This window comes from Lagopus leucura, unplaced genomic scaffold, assembly GCF_019238085.1.
Source record: "Lagopus leucura isolate 7727_CA_CO unplaced genomic scaffold, USGS_WTPT01 Super-Scaffold_100002, whole genome shotgun sequence".
NCBI lineage: Eukaryota > Metazoa > Chordata > Aves > Galliformes > Phasianidae > Lagopus > Lagopus leucura.
The window spans coordinates 61,286,841-61,307,285 of record NW_024962263.1 but is presented as its reverse complement, the minus strand read 5'-3'; the positions used below and the strand labels follow the sequence as shown (position 1 = coordinate 61,307,285).

Here is a 20,445-nt window from a genome sequence, read left to right as displayed (position 1 = left end):
ATCATACAGCAAAAATACAGATTCCTTTAATAAGTGATGACAAGAGGTGAGTTTTTTTGTTTTGTTGTTTTCCTTTTTTTTTTTTTTTTTTTCATTTTAGAGTAACAGGAACAGATCATTACTGTGAGGTGTTAACTGTTTTTATGTTTCTGGCTTCAAAAAGTATCCATCTAGTAGAACACAATCACTATTGCAACAGCTATGAATCTGCATACACAGAAAAAAACAAAGAACATGGATGGCTTATGACTGGTCAAATGCTATGGACTCACCTTATTTAGAGTGCTTTGCTGGAAATATTGCCCAGGAGTTATGAAGATGTCAATGACTAGTCTACACCAGAATTTCAAAGGTGAGTAGCAGATTTAATGCTCCAAATTCTTTGAAGTGCAATTTACAGTTTTAACCTTGCAGCCACTGAGGCCTCTGCCCTGTCTGCACTTAAGGGGAAATATCAAAGGAATATGAAGGCTGTAAAATATTTGAAGCCTGATAAATAGTCGCCACAGCATCTGAAGTTAATTTACACAAGCTGAGGATATATCCCACTTTCAGATCCTTTTTCCATATTCCAAATTTCAATCTCTGCAGTTTATTCTAAAAGGATATATGATTTATTCATTTTATATTCTACATTGTCATTGAGGAGATAGGCTGCTAGCATAGCAACACTAATATAATGGTGCCATATGCAAAGGAAAGATGTTACACCCATTTTGTAAGGTCAAGGTAAACAAAGTTATCTGGTTTATCTAATTTTATTTCTCACATGCACATACATCAGTTTGCAGAATATCAGTGTGATTCCTAGGTAGCATCTTGCAAAGTACAAAATATTTCAAATCACAAATCTGCAGTCACTTTTTTTAATAGTAAGGCATTTTTTGAGGATGACTCTTACATTGGATTCACTCATATTCTGAACAGATAACAGTGATTTAGACAATATCTTCTGCATTTTCCCAATGTGCTGTGCTACTTTCTGTCAGTGGTCCAGCAAAACCAGCATTGTATTTGTGTGTGATATTCCTGCAGTGGTGATCACCAGCCTTTGATTAACTACTACTATCAGGGAGATTTTTGCTACTGTTATTATTTCACTTCATTATTCACTCTTTATTTTCATTATTCACTCTTTGTTATTCATATTACAATGAATTTCTTCAACTAAGGAGAGCTAGATTGCTCCTACAGTAATTGTATGTGAACAGCTAATACTTAAAAACTGTCTTTTGACATTACACAGTGTTCACCTTAGTGGAGAGATTTCTGGATAGCCTTCCACCAAATTAAACAACTACTTAAGAGCAGAAATGTCCAGAGAAAGCCACCTCATAGTCTGTAGGTGGCACATGGACCATTGCATACAGGCCACCATGAAATGTCAACCAGCAGTTATATTATACAATTGCACTGATGGAGAGCAGTGTGCCTGGGTGGTGGAGAACCCAAAGTCAAGACTGTGCCTCTTCAAGTACGACATTTTTATGAGAAGATTTACAGGGACACCTAAGGGAGAAGTGACAGTCATGACATATATTCCTGGTTAGGAGACTAGTCATTAGGATTTAAAAGACCAAGGACACAATTTTCACACATTCCCCTTTCTAGCAGCTCCAGGAGGCATCTGGCTACAGTAGACCTTGAGACAAATGTAGACAGACAAAAGCAGATTTAAAATCTTGCCTTATATAAAATGCACATGTATACATGCATGTATGCATCCACATGTGAATTTCTATTCAGTGTTTTTCTAACAGTTGGATTGGCTCCTGAATTATTATCGAGTGTGCCTACAAAAATGTATTTAGCAGGGGGAAGCTCTCCATCTTGCTCAAATATGTCTCAGTCCTAAATATTGGATTCTAGTAATTCTTGATATTATACTGTCTGTGAGCAGATTTTCTCCATAAGCTAGTAGTAAATCTGTATTTTTCCACTTCAATCCATTTCTGTGCTTGCTTTGTGGCCAGATTAACAATAAATTAGCTAACCTTATCTGGATAATTGTGCATTTCCATAGGGTGGAGGAATACAAAAAAAAAAAAGGGATACTTTTGCTTTTTACATAGCATCAGATAAAGTTTACTGTTAGGTGTTTGGATTACTATTAGGTAGACTTTAATATTTCTGTTTTAACTGAATATTCTTCAGTTCATTTTATTCCTGAAAACTCACAATAGCCTTGAAGTTTTGACAGTTTACAGAGCTTAAAGGATTTTTGTAGTGTACAGTTTTGTGGCAAGTCTTGCTGAGTTACATTTAAACGACTAGAGTGACTTGTTAATTATTTGCTTAGATCAGATAACTTTTATTATTTTCTGATACACAGGGTAATTAATCAGAGATTTGTCTTGGAGACCAGAATGAACTGAGAAGAAAATAGGAGAGTTCAGGCACAAGATAAAACCAAAACATCGTGATATTGATAAGCATGATTAAAAGTCCTTGTTCAATCATCCTCATGTGATTAGCAATTTCTTAACAAGCCTCCTTGGCAGGTTTTTATTGAAACTTACTCGTAAACAATGTTTTATATAGCCAGCTAGGTAGCTTATAATTTATCCGTGTTATCTTGAGAAATACTACATAATGATATATATTTTTCCTTTTTACTCCACAGATAAACACCTTTGCCTTTGTCATAAACAATAAAAGTGTTTAAAAAAGGTTAACCACTATTTGGACACAGTTTGTTCTGTTGTTTTTGTTTGTTTGTTTGTTTGTTAATCTTGCTTAGAATCCTTCTGTGTGATGAATTAATTATAGCAAGTCTTCTAACTTCTAAATCCCATCCCTTGCTGAATGAGTAATATATTCCACATAATTTTTCAGGTCGAACTCAGTACACTTCTGCCCGAGTTAGTGACTGTGTAACTCCTAGTCCCACGTAAAAAAAACTACTTAGATAACTGAATAGTCAGACAAGTCCCATTATTTTCAGTTACTCTATCTAAAATTAAAAATTTTAACTAGTGTCTGAACTGACTCATCACATTCCTGCAGAAAGAACTTTGTGTCAACACAATCAGCTTAACTCTTCCAAGCCACTGGCACGGTTATGCTTGGCTTGACAACTTCTCCCATTTTTACTGTCAAGAAAATCAGTTAATGTGAAGCTCAGAGTGTACTAAAAACTAAGAGTTTAAACTGAAAGTACAGCAAAGAAAATTCAAAATACTACCAGAATGCATGAGAGGAAAGTATTAGGGCATATATTCTATTGCAATTATATTTTGGACCAGTCTTTTAAAGTATTAAAAGAACTCAATTGTATGCAGTAATAAACATGAAGATTTTCAGAACACCTCATATCCTGGGGAAGCATGCATGTAAAATATCTTGACTTTCAAAGGGATAATTTTTCCTCTGAGAACAGTAATATATGAAGGGACTACTAAAAATCTAGCTTCCATATCAGAATCAATAATCCAAAGCTTCTAATACTGCTAAACTGGTCCAATGAAGCCATTTCACTTGGTCAGAAGCCAAGAAATTTCATATTCAAATCATTACATTGTTTTCTTTAAGAGAACAAATCCATTATTCCAGCAAATACAAAATGATTACAGTATCTCCTTGAAAATACAATCAGAGCTCTTCTAAGAATTAGGAAGGTCCTGGAGAGTTGATTTTTATGGGCAGAAGCATCTTCTCTGTGCATGCAATGAATTCATATCCCAGCTCACATGAAAGAAAATTGTCTGCAGAAGAAAATTAATGCTAGGTGTATTCCCAGGTAGGAATAAAACATTAATTCCTGTGACTTCTGAAAGATACAAATAAATCCATTCCGAACAGATTTTTGACAGTAATTTTAATAAGTTCAAAATTAGCAAAAGTCCCTTTTAAAAAACTGGTGATTAATCTTATGAGAGCTAAGATGGACTTATCTGTTAGAAGAATAAAGCCAGAACATTGATCAAGTTGAGCAGGAAAAAATTGCTGGCATGGAAACTATGAAGGAAGCAATACTGCAAAGTTGTACTTGGGCCTAATCTTAAGTCTACGTAAGAGGAAGCTTTGAGAAACAGTCATAGGTACAGTTATGACCAAAGCCACAATGCAATCATTAAGATTCAATCTGAATCATTATGTGTAGCTATAATAATGTAAGTTGCATGATCAATTCTACATTAAATATTATAGATAACCTCTGTGTCAGGGTGGGTTTTCTGGACACAAGCAATATTCATGTGATCATATAGTTATTTTTAGTGTACTCATGTAGGCCTCATCACTTTATCCAAGAATCTTGTAGTCAGTAAATTTATCTCTGTATCTATAAGAGAGGGTAAAAGTATATTCCTCTTTTTATGAACAGAGGAGGAGAGGAGAGCATATAGTGCTTATGACGCTTGAGTCCATGTGCCTACAACATAGTCATCTGTATGCACACTAGAAGTCTAATTGTCTTTGTGTCTGATGAAAGAAAAAAGCACTTCTAAAAAGAATCACCAAACATATCTTTGACTTTGAGTTGAATTGTGTCATCCTTCAAAACGCCCACTGGTGAATCCTACAAGTCAGAGAAGGTGGAGACCCTGGATGGAGACCTACTTTCAGCTTTATTCACCTGAGTACTTTCTCAAAACTGCAAGTATATCATATGTCCTATCTGCTATGAGTTATACAAATCCAAGGGAAATAATATCCTTTATCAAAATCAAAACAAATTCAAGTACTGTTGTGATCCTACTACATATAGTGGATGTTTACTTCACCTTATAAAATGTTTCAGAATGCCTGAGCTTTAGCAAGAGTCAGCCAACGTAACACACATAGCCATGTGTGCAGTCATAAAATGCTGAGCACTATACCCACATAATTCTTCATAGTAAGAATGGGGCTACATGTATTGAAATCCAAAAATAGTCTAGGTGAAGAACATTCCTTGTAACAGAAAGAGACAGAAAAATGGTGAGTTTCCCTAACTGCAGAACATCTCTACTGCATGGAAGTTCCAATTGTGGATATGTATTCAAATTCCCCGCAACTGTAGGATATGGATGTATAGAATCATATAATGATTTAGGTGGCAAATGACCCTCAAGATCATTAAGTCCTGCCATTAACCTAACATTACCAAGGCTACCAGTAATCTACACACCTTCATGTGACATACACGTATCTCTTAAATACTGTTAGAGATGTTGACTCCACTAGAAATACCTCCAGGGATGGCTACTTTTTCTTCTGTAGTTTCCTTCAGAAGGAACACTAAGAGGAGAGGCTCAGAGCCTAGTCAGTTCTTCCTTGGTTTCTGGGAATCAGAAATACAAAGCATACAGTGGACACACGTCAGTTCCCCGTCCTGCAGGTACACTACAGTCGAGAACAGTACAGGAACAGCTTTCCATGACAGGTTAAGCTGCCTTTTTAAAAAACAATGTTGAATAAAAGGAGAAATCACAGCAGATCTATTAACTATATCTCAGGAGAATCACACAAAAATTGCTGCGCTGCAATATTTTGGTGATTTTTCAAAACAATGTTGTGAATATATACAACTTTTCCTCTGATTCAACAGAAAAAAAGCAGCTATAAACTGTAGTTTTTACTGATTAAATGCCCTGGCAACCTTTCCTATCTAAAAATGATTCATTACCCAGGTAATAATATTGCTTTAATTACACATGTGAGAAAATATCCAAGGTAGCAGCCCACTTGATCATTAAGTTCTGTAAATACATCAGCATTTAAAACACATTAGTATTTGAATACCCCTATCTGATTCGGGAGCATGGTAAAAGTAACTTCCTGTGAGAAGTCAGTCTTTCAACTTGTAAAGTAAGCAAAAGCCCCCTAGAAAAGTATCTCCTTATCAGAATGAACTGCAGAACAAATTTGTTTAAGTATCAGGAAGGCTGAGTCAGAAGAGTTTGTGTGTAAGCAAACTAAATGACTTAAACTAGACAGATGACAAAAAGGTCATTAATGGGCATATCCAACCATTTATGGCAAGGTTTTAACACACATAAAACAAATAAATTATTTGAAAAACTTCAAATTCTGCAGGTGACTGGGAGAAATAAGGGTGACAAGATACTGTCTTTTTAGGTAATGTAAGCTCTAGACTTGTAGGCATTGTTGTAGTAGACTGACTGTTATACCTAGCGCAACAGAATTGGTGTACCGGAGGAGACAGCAACATTTGCAGTTTGAGGTGGATATTCTGCTTGTTCTAATATGAAATGTGGTCTCCTGCTAAAATTTGGCCTTGCTTGGATCTCTTTGTAAGTACAACTGAAATGGTGAAGCTTCTTTATAATTTTTTGGACATATAATAAACGTTAGGGATAGGAAACATGATAAGTTTTTTCCTAATTGAAAATCTAAGAATGTATTTTGATGTGCTTATCTAATATGACCTGCATACCTCAAATAAATAAAACTGCAGCATTGTTGCTTTAGAAACACAGTTAAAAAAAATAAAATAAAATCAGAAATCCAACAATTCCTAGGAAATGTGGCTGAAATAATTACTCCAAAACCCAGAAGTCTTCAGAATCACCGAATCCTAAAAAGACATGAAGACACAAACTTTGGTAACAAAAGTTTTATTTCATATAAGTGAAGTATTTTTCATTTGTCTGCCTACAGAAGATTTACAGCTGAAACAGAACCAGCTTTTTTCATAACTTACAAATTTGAAGATAATTAATTTGACTGAAATAGTACTGTAGCAGATTGTTGTGATGTATTTTTTTGAAGACAAGCATTAATAAAAATAAAATTTAGAACAATAAAATCCTAGCTTGATGTTATTTCCTGAAGGGGACCTGAATATAAAATACAGCCAAGAAAGAAGTGATACTGAAGTGAACTAAATAATGCTGTCTAACGTGATGCATAAAGGGGAAAAATATTACTGTCTTTGATCCCACTTGAAATCATTTTCTTGTAACAGCCAGGATGCTGTTGCCCTCTCTGCTCAAGGAACACATGGCTAGCTCATGCTTGACATCTTGTCTGCTATGGTCCCTTTGGATCTTTTCAGCAGAGTTGCTCCACAGCCAGACCCCTCATTCTTCCACTAGTACAAGATTTGTCCTTGGTTATTACAAATCGTAATACCTTCCCAGGCTAAATTACTACAGTATTCTCTAATTTTAAGAGAAATATTTAAGTAATTTTCCATGAAAAGATTGGCTTAGCTGTCTCAACACTGAAACACTGGAGCATCTGTTCACTTAGCCAGAAGAAGTCAACTGTCAACCAGTTGCTTCCACCAGTACTTCTGAACACATTCCATAGAGGGAGCAGAACTCATCTACACCTCCTGCTGTCATTCACACGAAACTACACAGTATTTCTGCTTCCATCTACATGGGAGAAAGGGCTTAAAAGTTGCCATTACAGCTGAAATTAAGGAGCACTAATGGCTTGTCAGCCATGTTCAGGGCAAGAGAACATAGATATCGCAGAAGAGGATTGAGAGGAGTTGGTTTACCCACCTTGGTGAAGTAAACAATGAGAGGGAGTGTTTTCTACAAATCATGTATGATGAATATATGAAAAAAATAGATAATGAAACAGTACTTCATAAGAACAAAGGACTAAATTTTAGTTTAACAAGTGGAAAGATTCTAAATGCGGAAGGATTAGTGCGCTGTGACAAACTTTCAGTTACATAGCAGAGGCAAGGGATTCAACTGGTTTTAAGAGACTGATTTATGAATGTTATTATTGATGATATCAGCCAAATTGATGACTCAGAAGATCTCTTTTAGATTTATGTTGCTCAACATTTGCATCATTACTTTTTTTCTTTTTTTTTTAAGTAGTTACTGAGCAATATCAAGTGTGGTATTCCAATTATGAATTAAGCAAATATAAACGACAGAATGTTAACCTTACTAACAATTAACTGAACTATACTGACTGCAGCTGATACACAAATGATGTTATCCATCTAATTTGCCCAGACTGGAGTAGCCTTATTCTCAGACATGTTTAGCAAGTTGTGTGGTAATGTACACTTGAATGAAACACTCTTTACTAACATGTTCAAATCACAAAGTTGTTATTGGAATTGTAAATAAGTTACATTCTAACACTATTTTCTCTGAATATCATTTTCTCTTCTTTGCAACCATCCTTGACAGACAATCAAACTGCAACAAGTCCAAAGGATGTTTGCACAAATTGAGCAAAAGAAATGTCATATAATTAAACAAGAAAAATGTGCAAAAAATCATCCTGATGAAGCAAGCTGAACTGAACTCAAAGCATATAAGTTGCTGCTGGGTAGGAAAGAACAAGGATTATGGAGAGAGAGAGTTCACAATAGAATTCTTTTAATAAAGCAGAAAAGGGAAAAATATATTTTTAAATGTTGTATATTTAAAGCCCAGAACTGAAAAATATCTGATAAAATCGGTATAAAATATCACTAGATCTTGACTAGATCTTCAGGGGCAATACTTTTTAGAGTTGTAAAATGAAGAAGCTAGTGGTTCTCTGCTCTTCTGGTCACCTTACCCAGGGCATAAGAGAATTTGGACAGCTGGAAAAATAATGTATGATGAAGGAGCAGTTGCCTCAAAAGTAGTATGCACAGCCTTGGTAGAACAATGTATTGATTGCACATAATTGATAATACACCCTACCAGTAAAAGTCTTAGTGTGGTGCCCACCTTCCACTAACCTACCACCAATTTCTCCAATGTCACAGATATTTATGTGGCTTTCAGGAGCACACGATCATTCATACAATTGTGTCTCCGAACAGTCATCATTTTTCTGAGAGGATGACATATCAAAATAGGACAACTATCTATACAGTCTCTACAAAGCAAGTATATTAGTGAAGCATACAGCAAAACTTTACTTACATTCGAACACAAAACAACAGAGTACGAAAGATTCAGTTCTCCATAGACAGATGAGGGAAGGCTGACTTCCTGGTCTGTGTTTCCATCCTCACCTGTAGGTAACACCTGCAGTCAATAAAAGTAAAATAAATGTGAAACTACCTGTAATGTAAACCAATCTTGCTCCAAAAGAAAATTATTTTTATTATAAAGGATGAGAATACAGTACTTTTAGTCAAGGTACAAAGGTATTATTGAAGATTAAAGAAACTCTGAGAAAAGACTAAGTCATCAGACAGTGTTGCCAGATCTTCTTCCACTTGCAGAATAAAAAAAAAAAAAAAAAAACACAACAAAAGATAGAATTTCTACAAGGTCTTGAAATGCTATCTGAAAGGATTATATATAGGGAAGAAGAGACAGAAAGCTTTTAAAACTGTGGAACTGTTGACAGAGAAGCATATGAATAAAAGATTTCCTGCTCTTTGGATGACCCCAGTGTTTAGGTACAGGGTAAACTATATAGTAAAACAGGATTTGCAATAGAAAAATCTAAAAAAAAAAAAAAAGGAGTTTAATTTGACTGTGTGCAGAGGATTTCAAGAAGGATGAAGGTATGAATAAAAACAAGGGATACTTTGTAGTAACCTTGAAAAGTACCTTATATCCCATGTTGCCTTGCTGATTTTTCTAGCATGACTTGCATTTTTAAAAGCTAAGCTTTAGGGACAGTACTATCTTTTTTGTTTTACAACTTTTTTGTTGTTTTTTTTTCATCCATGCTACGTATAAATTCAAAACAATTTCATGTTGGTATATATACTATGGTAAAGTTCTGAAATATGTTTTCTTTCTACATCCAAAATGTAATTCCTTGTTAGTAAATTCCAGGTAAGTACATGTCATTTTCAGATTCTCTAGTTAAAATAAAACAAATGAAGAAGACGAAACAGAAAACTAGCTTCACCCAAGACATCATTCTTTGCTCTGCTTTTTACTTTACTAGAAACCTTATGGGCCATACATTGTGCTTCCTCATGGAAGAAAATGACAACACAGAAAATCACTTCTAGACACCTGGGATGAAAATAGCTCCCCTTATTTAGATACAGTAGGACTTTAGTCAAGACCAGAGATTCTTACAGTCTAAATTGTAGGTCTGCTGAGGCATTATATTCTTTATTGATCTTATAAACTGCAGTGCATGCAAAATAGAAAGCAGTAAAATTATTAACCCATCAGTACTTTTTTGTCCTCATAAGTGATACTGCTGCACCAGTATACAAGATTGATTTTGACAATATCAGAAATGAGAGTGTTTTATTTGCTATTTATGTACATATAAAAGTAATCCTCATATGCATATTTTCATACATCAACCATGGATCAGAAATGCACTGTTTGGCTAATTGGGTAGGAAAAATGCAGCACGTGTAATGGCACAGCCTCTCCCATTGGGGCCACTATGAAGGCACATAAAAATCATCAGCTGTACTGAAGTGAGGATGAAGCCTAGAAATGGATCTGTTCACAAAGTCCCTCTGTGCCTCTCCCTACCCTTGCTTATCTATGCAAGGTAAATTGGTCTCTCTATCATTAGTGATTAGGAAAAGACAGAGTCTCTATGGCAAGCACACACTTCTTTATATACCTCTTTCAGTTCTACATTTTCAGAACTCCCTTACACACTTAATCCTATAGCCATTAGTAAGGCAATGAAATGACATAAAATGAACAAAGAGCAATAAAGTAATCATATCCTAGCATGTTTATTTAGTTGTGGTCCTTAATGACTGAGACCTTCGTACCCAGTGATATCAGGAGCTGCTACTAAATTTCCTCTGACTCAAATCCCTAGTTAGGATTATTGTTTGATATGCTCAATGCATTAAAGCCTGCCTCACACAAACCATGAAAGCAAAACAAAACAAAGAATCGGAAAAACACTTCACAGAAAGGAAGATCAGTTGTATGAAAAGTTTTTTAAATTCAGCCAAAACTCATTTTTTTTCAAAGCAATACTTGAAGAATAGGTGTGGGTTAAGAAGCTGGGTTAAGAACGAATCCCAAAATCACAGAATGACTTGGGTTGGAGGACACCTTAAAGAGAGTCTAGTTCAAATTCCCTTGCTGAGGAGGGAGTTGCCACTCACTGATCAGGTGCCCAGAGCCCCATCCAGCTTGGTCTTGAACACGTCCTGGGATGGGGCATCTACAACTTTTCTTGGCAACCTGTTCTAGAGTCTCACCATCCTCTGAGTAAAGAGCTTCTTTTCAACATCTAATCTAAATCCCCCTTTTAGTTTAAAACCATTCACCCTTGTTCTGTCGCTAGCTATTCATGTAAAATGTCAGTCCCCAAATGGTAGAAGTGGACAACAAGTAGGTTCAGGCAGCACTTCTGCTGTCCACACTTTGAGCAAACTGGATCTGACACAATGCAAAATCTGCATAGCTGCACTGAGATTGTGTTAAAATGTGTTAACGTGGGCCTCGGTCTTTAAGTATATTGTCAGAATTAGGAACATAAAAAGGCTGAAACATCAAATAGCAGTAAGAAACATATTTAAAAACTTGTGAATGAATCTGATGACCACTCAGGCTTTCATCTCCTCAAAATACAACTTTGACAAGCAGTCAAATTTAAGCTGAACTAGCTATAGCATACTGTGATTACTTTTCCAGTCACTGCTGTGTCGATCTAAAATCCACTCCTATTAAAATACCACATTCTTTCAAGAGCTATAGTTACATATTAACTATTTAAGACTAGTTTCCTCTATCTTTACTTTGCAATTTATGGTATTGTTTAAGAACTGTTAAAAAACATTATTGCCAGAAGGGGACATTGAGATAATCCGCCCTGATTTCTGACTAGCACTGAAAAGTGCTATGTAATCCAGTTATTCTTAACAGGGAGCATGTGCTTGTCCTTTGGGAGAACCCATTTTGATTTTAAAATGATCAACAATCTACAAAAAAGTCCAGTGAACCATTACAGTCCAGTGGTTAGTCACAGTCAAAAATGCAGTCTGGATTAAAAAAAAAAACAGTAACATAGTTCCACTTATTTCTAGTTTCACCTTTTAACCATTCCTAGCTTGTTAATTTCTCTATCTATATACCCACCTATCCACTTATCTATGAAAATTGCTCTATTTTATCTTTTTAGAGTTGCCACTTCTTCATGAAAAATGTCTGCAGAATCACTTTAGATTCACCTCATGCTGTGTGTTTCCTTCCCAACATTTCCCCCTTTCTTCTTTCCCTGTCCCCCTTGTTTATTTTCAATTAATCTCGTCTCGCCTCATTTTATTTAAGTAATTCCCTATGTATTAAAAACAAAAATACTGTATGTAATGAAGCCAACATGTCTTTAGATTGGTATTGAAATTAGAGAAATTCTTTCACTGAACCATTTTTCAGGATAAAAAATTCCAGAACCTGGAAGAGATCTTTGTTGAATTGCTTACTACATCACAATGAGATGTGAGTGGATTTCCACTTCTTCTTTAAAATATTCCTAACAAATGTTTATGAAATGCCTGTGAATATGCAGTTATGCATTTTCTGTGGCAACTTTAGTAGGACTGGTCTCTGAATCACTACTTAATTGGAAAATCTGGGATTCTTTTTAAGTAGTTTCGGAGGGTTCAAACTGCATTTTGCACTGCTATACTTCACACTTGTTGCAATGCTCCTGCTGTCCCAGTCTCTCCTAGACTTTTTTAGAGATATTTTATCAGAGAATATTTTTCTGCAGATTTCAGCAGTGTTTTGACTCCAGAGTGTTCAGGGAACCTGGCCTCTTTCAAACTGGGATGAGCTACACAAATGTCTAAGTCCAGTCATAAATTACCAATTGCTCAGAACAAATAAATTACCTGACCAAGACAGCATGTGAGAAGTATTAATATTGTAAGCAAAAAGATACAACAGGTTTTGTTTACAGAAGTAAGTGCACATGATACAGAGAAAAGGCATATAGCTTGGAAACATTCTTCAAATAGCATGCTATATATAGGAAAGTTGGTCAAAAACTACTGAGAAGAAAAAAAATTTCCTTTTGTATTTGAAATTTCAAATGATCGAATAGTATGTTTCAGTGAAAAAAAAATGGCCTGCTGGAATAAAAAAACAATAAAGAAGATCTACATGTTGAATTATTTCACTGAGTCAGAATCCAAAGTAGAGCACTATGTATAAATCACATCATTTTATTCAAAAAGCAAGGGAGAATAAAACATAGAAGAAAACAAAACAAAATAAACAAAACAAAAAGAAGAAGAAAATATTGGAAGAAAAATAAAAATAGTGCCCCTTTCAGGATGATTGATTTCTGTGCAATCCATATTTTACTCTCTGCTACATAATTTTATACTCTTGACAAAATGTCACACAATTGGAAAAGGGCTAGGAAAACATATGCAGCTTTCTATCAACTTTATGCCTCCCTAAATTTAGAAGATTTCTCTGAATAGGGAAACTAAAAATAAATCAGGAAACAATGGCAATAATGAAGTCTGAATTATCCAGCAGTAAAAAACATGAAAGTATTTTTAGTATATTTAAATAGAACATTCATAACATAAATAGTGGCAATGAAACTTGACTGTCAACAAGAAAAAAAACAAGTGATCTGTAGCTGACTTCTGTAGACGACGTTTTCTTTTTTTTTTTTTAAATGACATTGCCTATATGTACTGTGCCTTGTTTACTTACATGTTTAAACTATTGTAAGAATTCACTGTTAGAATGTGGCCAACATGTACTTTACCTAATCTTAATAAGAAAAGCTGACACTGAAGTTGGATAAGCAAATATATTCACATTTATAGTTACAATTTTGTTTCCAGAATGAAACTCTGGGCCAATTTAACCAGATAATGTAAACAAATTAACAAGATACGTAGAAAAATTAATATCTATAGACAATTTGGGTTTCATCACATATACAGTGCATTTGCACATATATACAAGAGAGAGAAGGCAATTTAATTACAATTCTAAGAAATTATAATCATTAAAGAAATCTTCATATCTTTAATGAAATATGCTGATAAATTACGTAATTATAACAGATATATTCCTGGATTTTCTAAGAGGAAAACTTTTTCACAACTCTGTAAGCATTCACAATATTAATTCTTCAGTCACTACAGTAATATCATCAGAGATACTTGACAAGAATGCTACTATGCAAAAACTAAATGTGGTTGATATAGAAAAGTTTTTCTGAAAAAGTATATGTAAAATAACAGCGGTTAGAAAGAAAAAGAAGTAAGTTGGTCGTCAAAATAAATGTTAGTTAGTTGATTAATAATGTTCATATTTGAATTAAAGTTAAAAAAAAAAAAAACCTTTAGAACTTTAACAAATAAAATTATATTTCTGACTAGCTCTAATGATGTGTGCAACACTGAACCCAGACTGAGATTAACACCCATTTCTGCCAATTTTTCAACACTTCTATGAAGTTACACAATTACTCTGACTAAAGATGGTCCCAAGTTACAGTAGGGTCTGGCCCACATGCCCAGCTAGCCAGTAAGATTTTTTTTTCTTGTGGGGACCTTGTGACCAGTGAGAAGCAAAACAATCAACGAGACTTCACTCAAGCTCCTGCAATTCTTTATCATTACCCTCTCATGTCTATCTTCTTGTTTCTTATCCTTTTCAATCTTACTAGACTTTTATTTCCTATGTCAAAGAGCACAGATTTTTGCCACTCACTTTGACGAGTTCATCAGTGAAACCACTGCGGGTCAGAGGCATGCAAAAGTGAATGGTGCTGCTTGTAGCACAAGCTGTGTTAGAGTTTTCTCAAGCCACTCTTCTTGATTTTCCAACATGCCTGTACTAAACTAAACAAATATTTTCACACAATAAACTTCCAATATTTAACTGAAAGTAGTCATAAAGTATACCAATCAGTAACCAAATCCACACACAAAGCGTACAAATTATTACAAAGCAGCACTACATCTGCAACATTAGCAATACACATTATCTTCTAGAAGGTACTGAGGGACAAAGGACACAGGCTTTTTCAGTTTCACGTAAAGAAAATGAACCAGGGTTTTTATTTAAAAAAGAGATGGTGAGGAAAGCTATCTAAAAATGTTAGTTAGAAAAGACAATTGAGTCTAAAGGTACATCTAGAAATAGCAGCTCGCATGAGCATGAGAATGATCTTCAGATAATGGCTCGATGACATGTCTGATGGAGAAAGTTAAATTTTATTCAGATCAACAAAATATTTTTTTTCAATTTCTAATGCCCTTATGTCTGCAATTGTTTTATGCCATAAAAATATTCATTAATGTGTTTATAGGCAACCACTGATTTTACTTGAAACATTCCATTAACTATTGGAAGACATAGTATAGAAAACATTGTGCAAATCCCTAGCAAGTATACAGGAAATTACATAAAATTAGGTGAAATTAGATGAAATGAATAGATATAAAAAGACTGCAATATACCAGCCTAGCAGTGTTCTTCCCATAGAGAACATTCTGTCCCAGGCAGTTCTCAACAGTAAAGAAGCAGACAAGAACAGAAATCTCAGTCCCGTTGGAAAGTCGTCATCTCAGCAAAACAGCATTGAACAAACCTACACAAGAAGAATACGCAAACAACAGACCAGCAGAAGATTGAGTAGTCCCATAAAAAGATACAGAGATTTCTCAGTAATATTCAGGCACCATGAGATGTATTTATATATGCACTGCAGGAAAACCCATGGCTCTTGGTAATGGCTAGCCTCATCCTGCCAGGAACCAGCAAGTTAAAATGTGTGACTTTCAGCTGAAATACTAAATGAGAGAAGGACGAGATCGCTAATGCTCAGAAGAGGGTGATAAAGAGCAAGAATCTTGTACAGTGACTTCAAACACACACAGCTGCAGTGCTCAGTGTAATATTGCTTTAAATGTGAAAGAGAACTGTGAACCATTATTTTTATGGTAGTTTTGTCCTGTACCTTTTTGCTGTCAGTCTGGAATTTCAGTTTACAGACACAGGATAGGGATGGTGTATTTCACTAGATGCCTGTTAGAATCTTTTGATGCATAAACCCTTTCGAAAATCTGACCATAATCCTAAGTACTCCATAGAGAAGCATGATGGCAAAAGTTCGTTTTTGCTACTCCATTGTTGTCTTGAACTCATCAGCTGTCAATTAACTGTAAATGATTACAGCAATCATATGTGCTTGTGGGCAAATCATAGAGCTCAGTTTCAGGTGTAAATGAAATCTGTTTTACGAAATATGTTCTTTTAAAGTACAAACAACTGCTTAACTTCAAATAATGCCTTTTTTTTTTTTTTTAAGTTTAATAAACATATCCTGAATAAGAGCTCGTTTGCTTTCCTTTGCTCTTTTTCTGCACAGATATGAATTTCATGAGAAATGTATGCAACTAATAAGTCTAAAACAGATATATGATAAATTTTGATTTTAATGTTTACACATCAATTGAAATAACTGAAATAATGTAAAATGTTTTCAATTATGAACTAATGCTCTTTTTAAAAAATTGGTTTTCATCTATCTGAACTGCACACAACTGTGTATCAGTCACATTCTGCTACACTAAGACAACATAGCCAGTAGCAATTGAGAAACACATTATACATGGCACTTAGTTTACCATGAAATTCTAGATGAGTTAATGATAGATAATGGCCTACAATTCATGTGTGACTTATTTTAGCAAATCTCACTGATACAGCAATTCAAGTGAACTGCATCAAGGCTGCACTAAGTATAATCAAATGGGCTTGCAGGAAAAAAAAAATCAGCAAAAAATTACAAAACACTTAACAGAAAAGAAAGTGACATACTCAGAAGTCCCATGGAATCAGTACTGTCTGACTGTTTTAACACATCTGTTCTATTAACGTTTCCAGTGCAGTTTGTGGAGAACAGAACTCAAGTGTCATGTGCCCTTACCCAAAGGAGCATTATCCTCTCCTTACCCAAAGCTTTTGAAGTAGTTACAAAAACCTGCCCAGTATCACTGTCATGGCTGCCATCCTGACTGACACAGAAATGACATGTAAAGGGTGCCTTTGCAAATCCTCTTACATCTTTCTAACTGGCTTACAAGATCCACATCCAATACTCGTGATTTGGATGCACTATGGAGGTACCCAATAGATTTGCAACTGCAAAAAACTTCACTACCTTGTGAATCAAGGCCTTTCAAGAAGCCATGAAACAAACTTCATTGCGATAAGGCCTGAAAAGGCAGCGGATCCTTGCTTCCTTCTCACCAGGACAGGGCAGGAGCTATGACAGTTGTTCGCTCTCAGGATGGGACAGTACTGAGAGAAGGAGGCAAGGAGCACAAAGCACCAAGAGGCCAGATGTGACGTTCTAGTATTTTGATGCAAGAGCATAACAAACATAGAATAGTGAGACAGATCAGTAAATATAAATCATTCTGTGAAAAGATCATTGAAAGAATAACATCTTAAAATACCAACTTGTGAACAGTGTGCTATTTTATCATGATAATTTGTGATAACCTCCTGTGGAAAAATCTGAAACAGGTGAAACAGAAAACATCCTTAAGATAGAGCAAGAACAGTGGATTTCCAGCTCCTACTGCTGACATTCCCCATGGACAACGGAGCCAGTCTCCTCGCCGCTGAGAGCAAAGAAGTCAATGTGGCCAGCTTGGGCTCTGGATGGCAGCTCTCTCTGCAACCACTAACAACCGAATCAGTGATAAGGAACTTCTTTAAAAATGAGAAATCCACTCTATGAACAAAAAGCCATTGATATTCACAGATAATAGATGCTGGAGCATGGTCAACAAAAGACTAGAAACATGTCTAAGTCTTAACAACTGGTAATGTTCATTTGTTCAGGAAGGTCCATTTTTATAGGGCATGTCTTGTTTCATTTTGATGGTACCAGAAATACTAAAACAAAGAGAAGCAAAAATACACACACAGAAAACCAAACGTATCCTAGAGAAACAAACAAAAAAAATCTTTGGCTATGAAAAATACAAATAAAAAGTCTTGAAGTATGTGATCAGGCCCAAAAGGCATTGGAGTAAGGTTTGCTGTAAGAAAACTAGCAAAAGTAGCCTATTTCCAAAACAAAACATAGCCTGAAGTATTTTCATCATAATTTTGTTTTCTCATCTATCTTTATTTACCCAATAGAAATACAAATTTGTGTAACTGTGTACATATAAAGACTTCCTCCACAATTATACTGTTGCCACAATACCTGAGTATATACTTTTTAAGTAATAAGCAACAATAAATAACTATCTAAAGCTGATTTACTGATTTCATTCAACATTACTTGTTCATTCTTTCCATCTAAAAATAAATAAAAAGAACAGAAATATTATTGCTCTTCTGCTACTTTCAGTGGCTTTGGTGGAAATCCACACAGAGCTTTTTAGATTCATTTCTTAGAAGTTACATGGAGCTCGACATGAATTAGCTAGTTCAAACAAATAAGAGCTCTAAACAAATGTCAACAATGATAGCAATGGCCACTTCTCAACAAGAAGAATGTACTTTATCCATACAAAGAAATTAAAGCAGAGTTGGAACTACCTTGTCAACAGCAGTTTCCCTATGAGAAGTGTACATCAAAACTAATATACCATTTCTTCCAAGACTTTCACCTCCTTCACCCAAAGAATCATCTGTAAGAATATGTGTAACAGTGCCCTCTGGTGATTATGTGCCTAAGGAATATTCTTTCATTATAAGGGCAAAGAGCACAAATCTGTGGCAGGGCTGGTAAGTAATTTTGGCAGTTTTGCAAACTGAATTCTGTTACCAATTCTCAAAAATTGCAGTGAAGAAATCAGGTATTTGCAACTGGTTTATGCCTATGGTTTTAAATGCAAATTCACATGAAGAAAGAGACAGTAGCCTTGACTAGGTTAAGATTTATGGGTGCTATAGACAGCACAGCTACTTTTATGGCTAAGAATGTAATAGATCCTAAGCAAACACTGATAAGTCCTCTATTCTCCTAAGAAGTATCCGCCCATCAAGTGTCCTGACACTGGAAAAACCCACAGTTTTGATAAGAATAAAGACAAGCTAACTGTAGAAAATAACTTCATTTCTTAAGTTAGCTGAAAACATTTATCAAGTGTTTGGTGGGCAAGACCAGGGTCTTCTTCCATTATTGGACAGTGATCACTGCATTTTCAATCCTACTGCAATAGATACATAAGCAAAACATATATTAACACATAAAGTATGTTTTATACATATCTATTTACTGTGAGGGTGACAGAGCACTGGAACAGGCTGCCCAGAGGGGTTGTGTAGCCTCCATCTCTGGAGGTATTCAAGACCCACCTGGATGCTTTCCTGTGTAATCTACTGTAGGGAGCCTGCTTTAGCAGGGAAGTTGGGCTAGATGATCCCCAGAGGTCCCTCTCAACCCCTATGTTTCTATGATTCTATGACGTATGCGTATGTATATATATGCATATAAAATTAAAATATTGGAGAGACTCATTATCAAGCAAAGGAGTAAAATTCTACTTTCGCAAGATTTAAGCCAACCAAGACTTTAAACCAACAAAAGGTTCTGCAGTAATAAAAAAAAAAAAAAAAAAAAAAAAAAAAAAAAAAAAAGCTGATACAAAAGTACACTGGTTGAGGCCTGAAAATACCACTCTAGTCTTAGTTTATTACCTCCTATCTGGGGTGAAACTAAGGGCAGATTTACTGGGAGTGTTATACTACCTCATTAGTACCTCCCAGTAATCACATACACTCCTTCTCTCAAGGTACCATGGCAGTTACTTCTAGCCTCTGTAACATAACCTAAACCGCAGCAGTGTTCCTGTAAAGGCAGTAAAAATTAGGGAAGTTATCACAACTGTTTGTTTCTCTAATGTTTGTAAGAGATATAAGAGATTCTCATAAGAATAAGAAAGGGAACTTTATGAAATACTGTCCTAATAAACTTATCTCTTATAATGATCCCTTTTCTCACTCGTATTAAATACCCCTCACCACTCTCTGAACACGGTGACTAATTAACTTCATGTTTTTTAAGAAAGGAACCTGGCAGTCCCATGGGGTTGTTTAACAAATAACCAGCTATCTTCTGAGGATTTTAAAGAATCACTTCCAGCCAAGTTTTTTTGGGCCACGTATAAATACTAGCAAGTTGCAGCAAGAAGTAAAGGAGGAGGAAAGAGATAGAAAAATTACATCAAAAAACAAAAAATCAGATTTTTCATTATTTTTCATTATTCATATAGCTCATCAATCAATTAATAGATCATCATTATTTTTCAGTATTCAATCCTTTTACTATAGTTACTGTGATGGTTACACTGGACATTGTAGGCCCTGTTTATACTATATGGCTCTTCGAAGTTAAGCATTTGCTTCTTCTAACACCTGAAAAACATCCAGCTATCCGCTTACCCAAAACAGAGGCACTGGTACTTTTCAAAGAGGACATGTTAATTAATTTTGTAGAATCACAGAATACTCTGAGTCAGGAAGCACCCACAAGAATCATCAAGTCCAACTTCTGGCTCCACAGAGAAGACCACCCAAAAACCAGATCATATGATAGAGATGCTTCTTGAACTTCAGCAGCTTAGAACTATGGCTG

At 35.3% G+C, this 20,445-nt stretch overlaps 1 protein-coding gene across 6 annotated transcripts in view; it reads right to left on the bottom strand.

Moving 5' to 3' along the window:
- Positions 1-20,445, bottom strand: part of HNF4G (hepatocyte nuclear factor 4 gamma) — a 60,004-nt gene that overhangs the window by 26,271 nt on the left and 13,288 nt on the right. For 2 of the 6 annotated variants that reach the window (XM_042869997.1, XM_042869994.1), the window contains 3 exons: positions 15,302-15,432; positions 14,550-14,680; positions 8,838-8,942 (listed from right to left, as the gene is read on the bottom strand). The gene's annotated coding sequence lies outside the window, so the exon portion shown is untranslated. The remainder of the gene's footprint in view (positions 1-8,837; positions 8,943-14,549; positions 14,681-15,301; positions 15,433-20,445) is intronic. The other 4 variants (XM_042869995.1, XM_042869999.1, XM_042869996.1 and 1 more) reach the window with 3 other exon arrangements.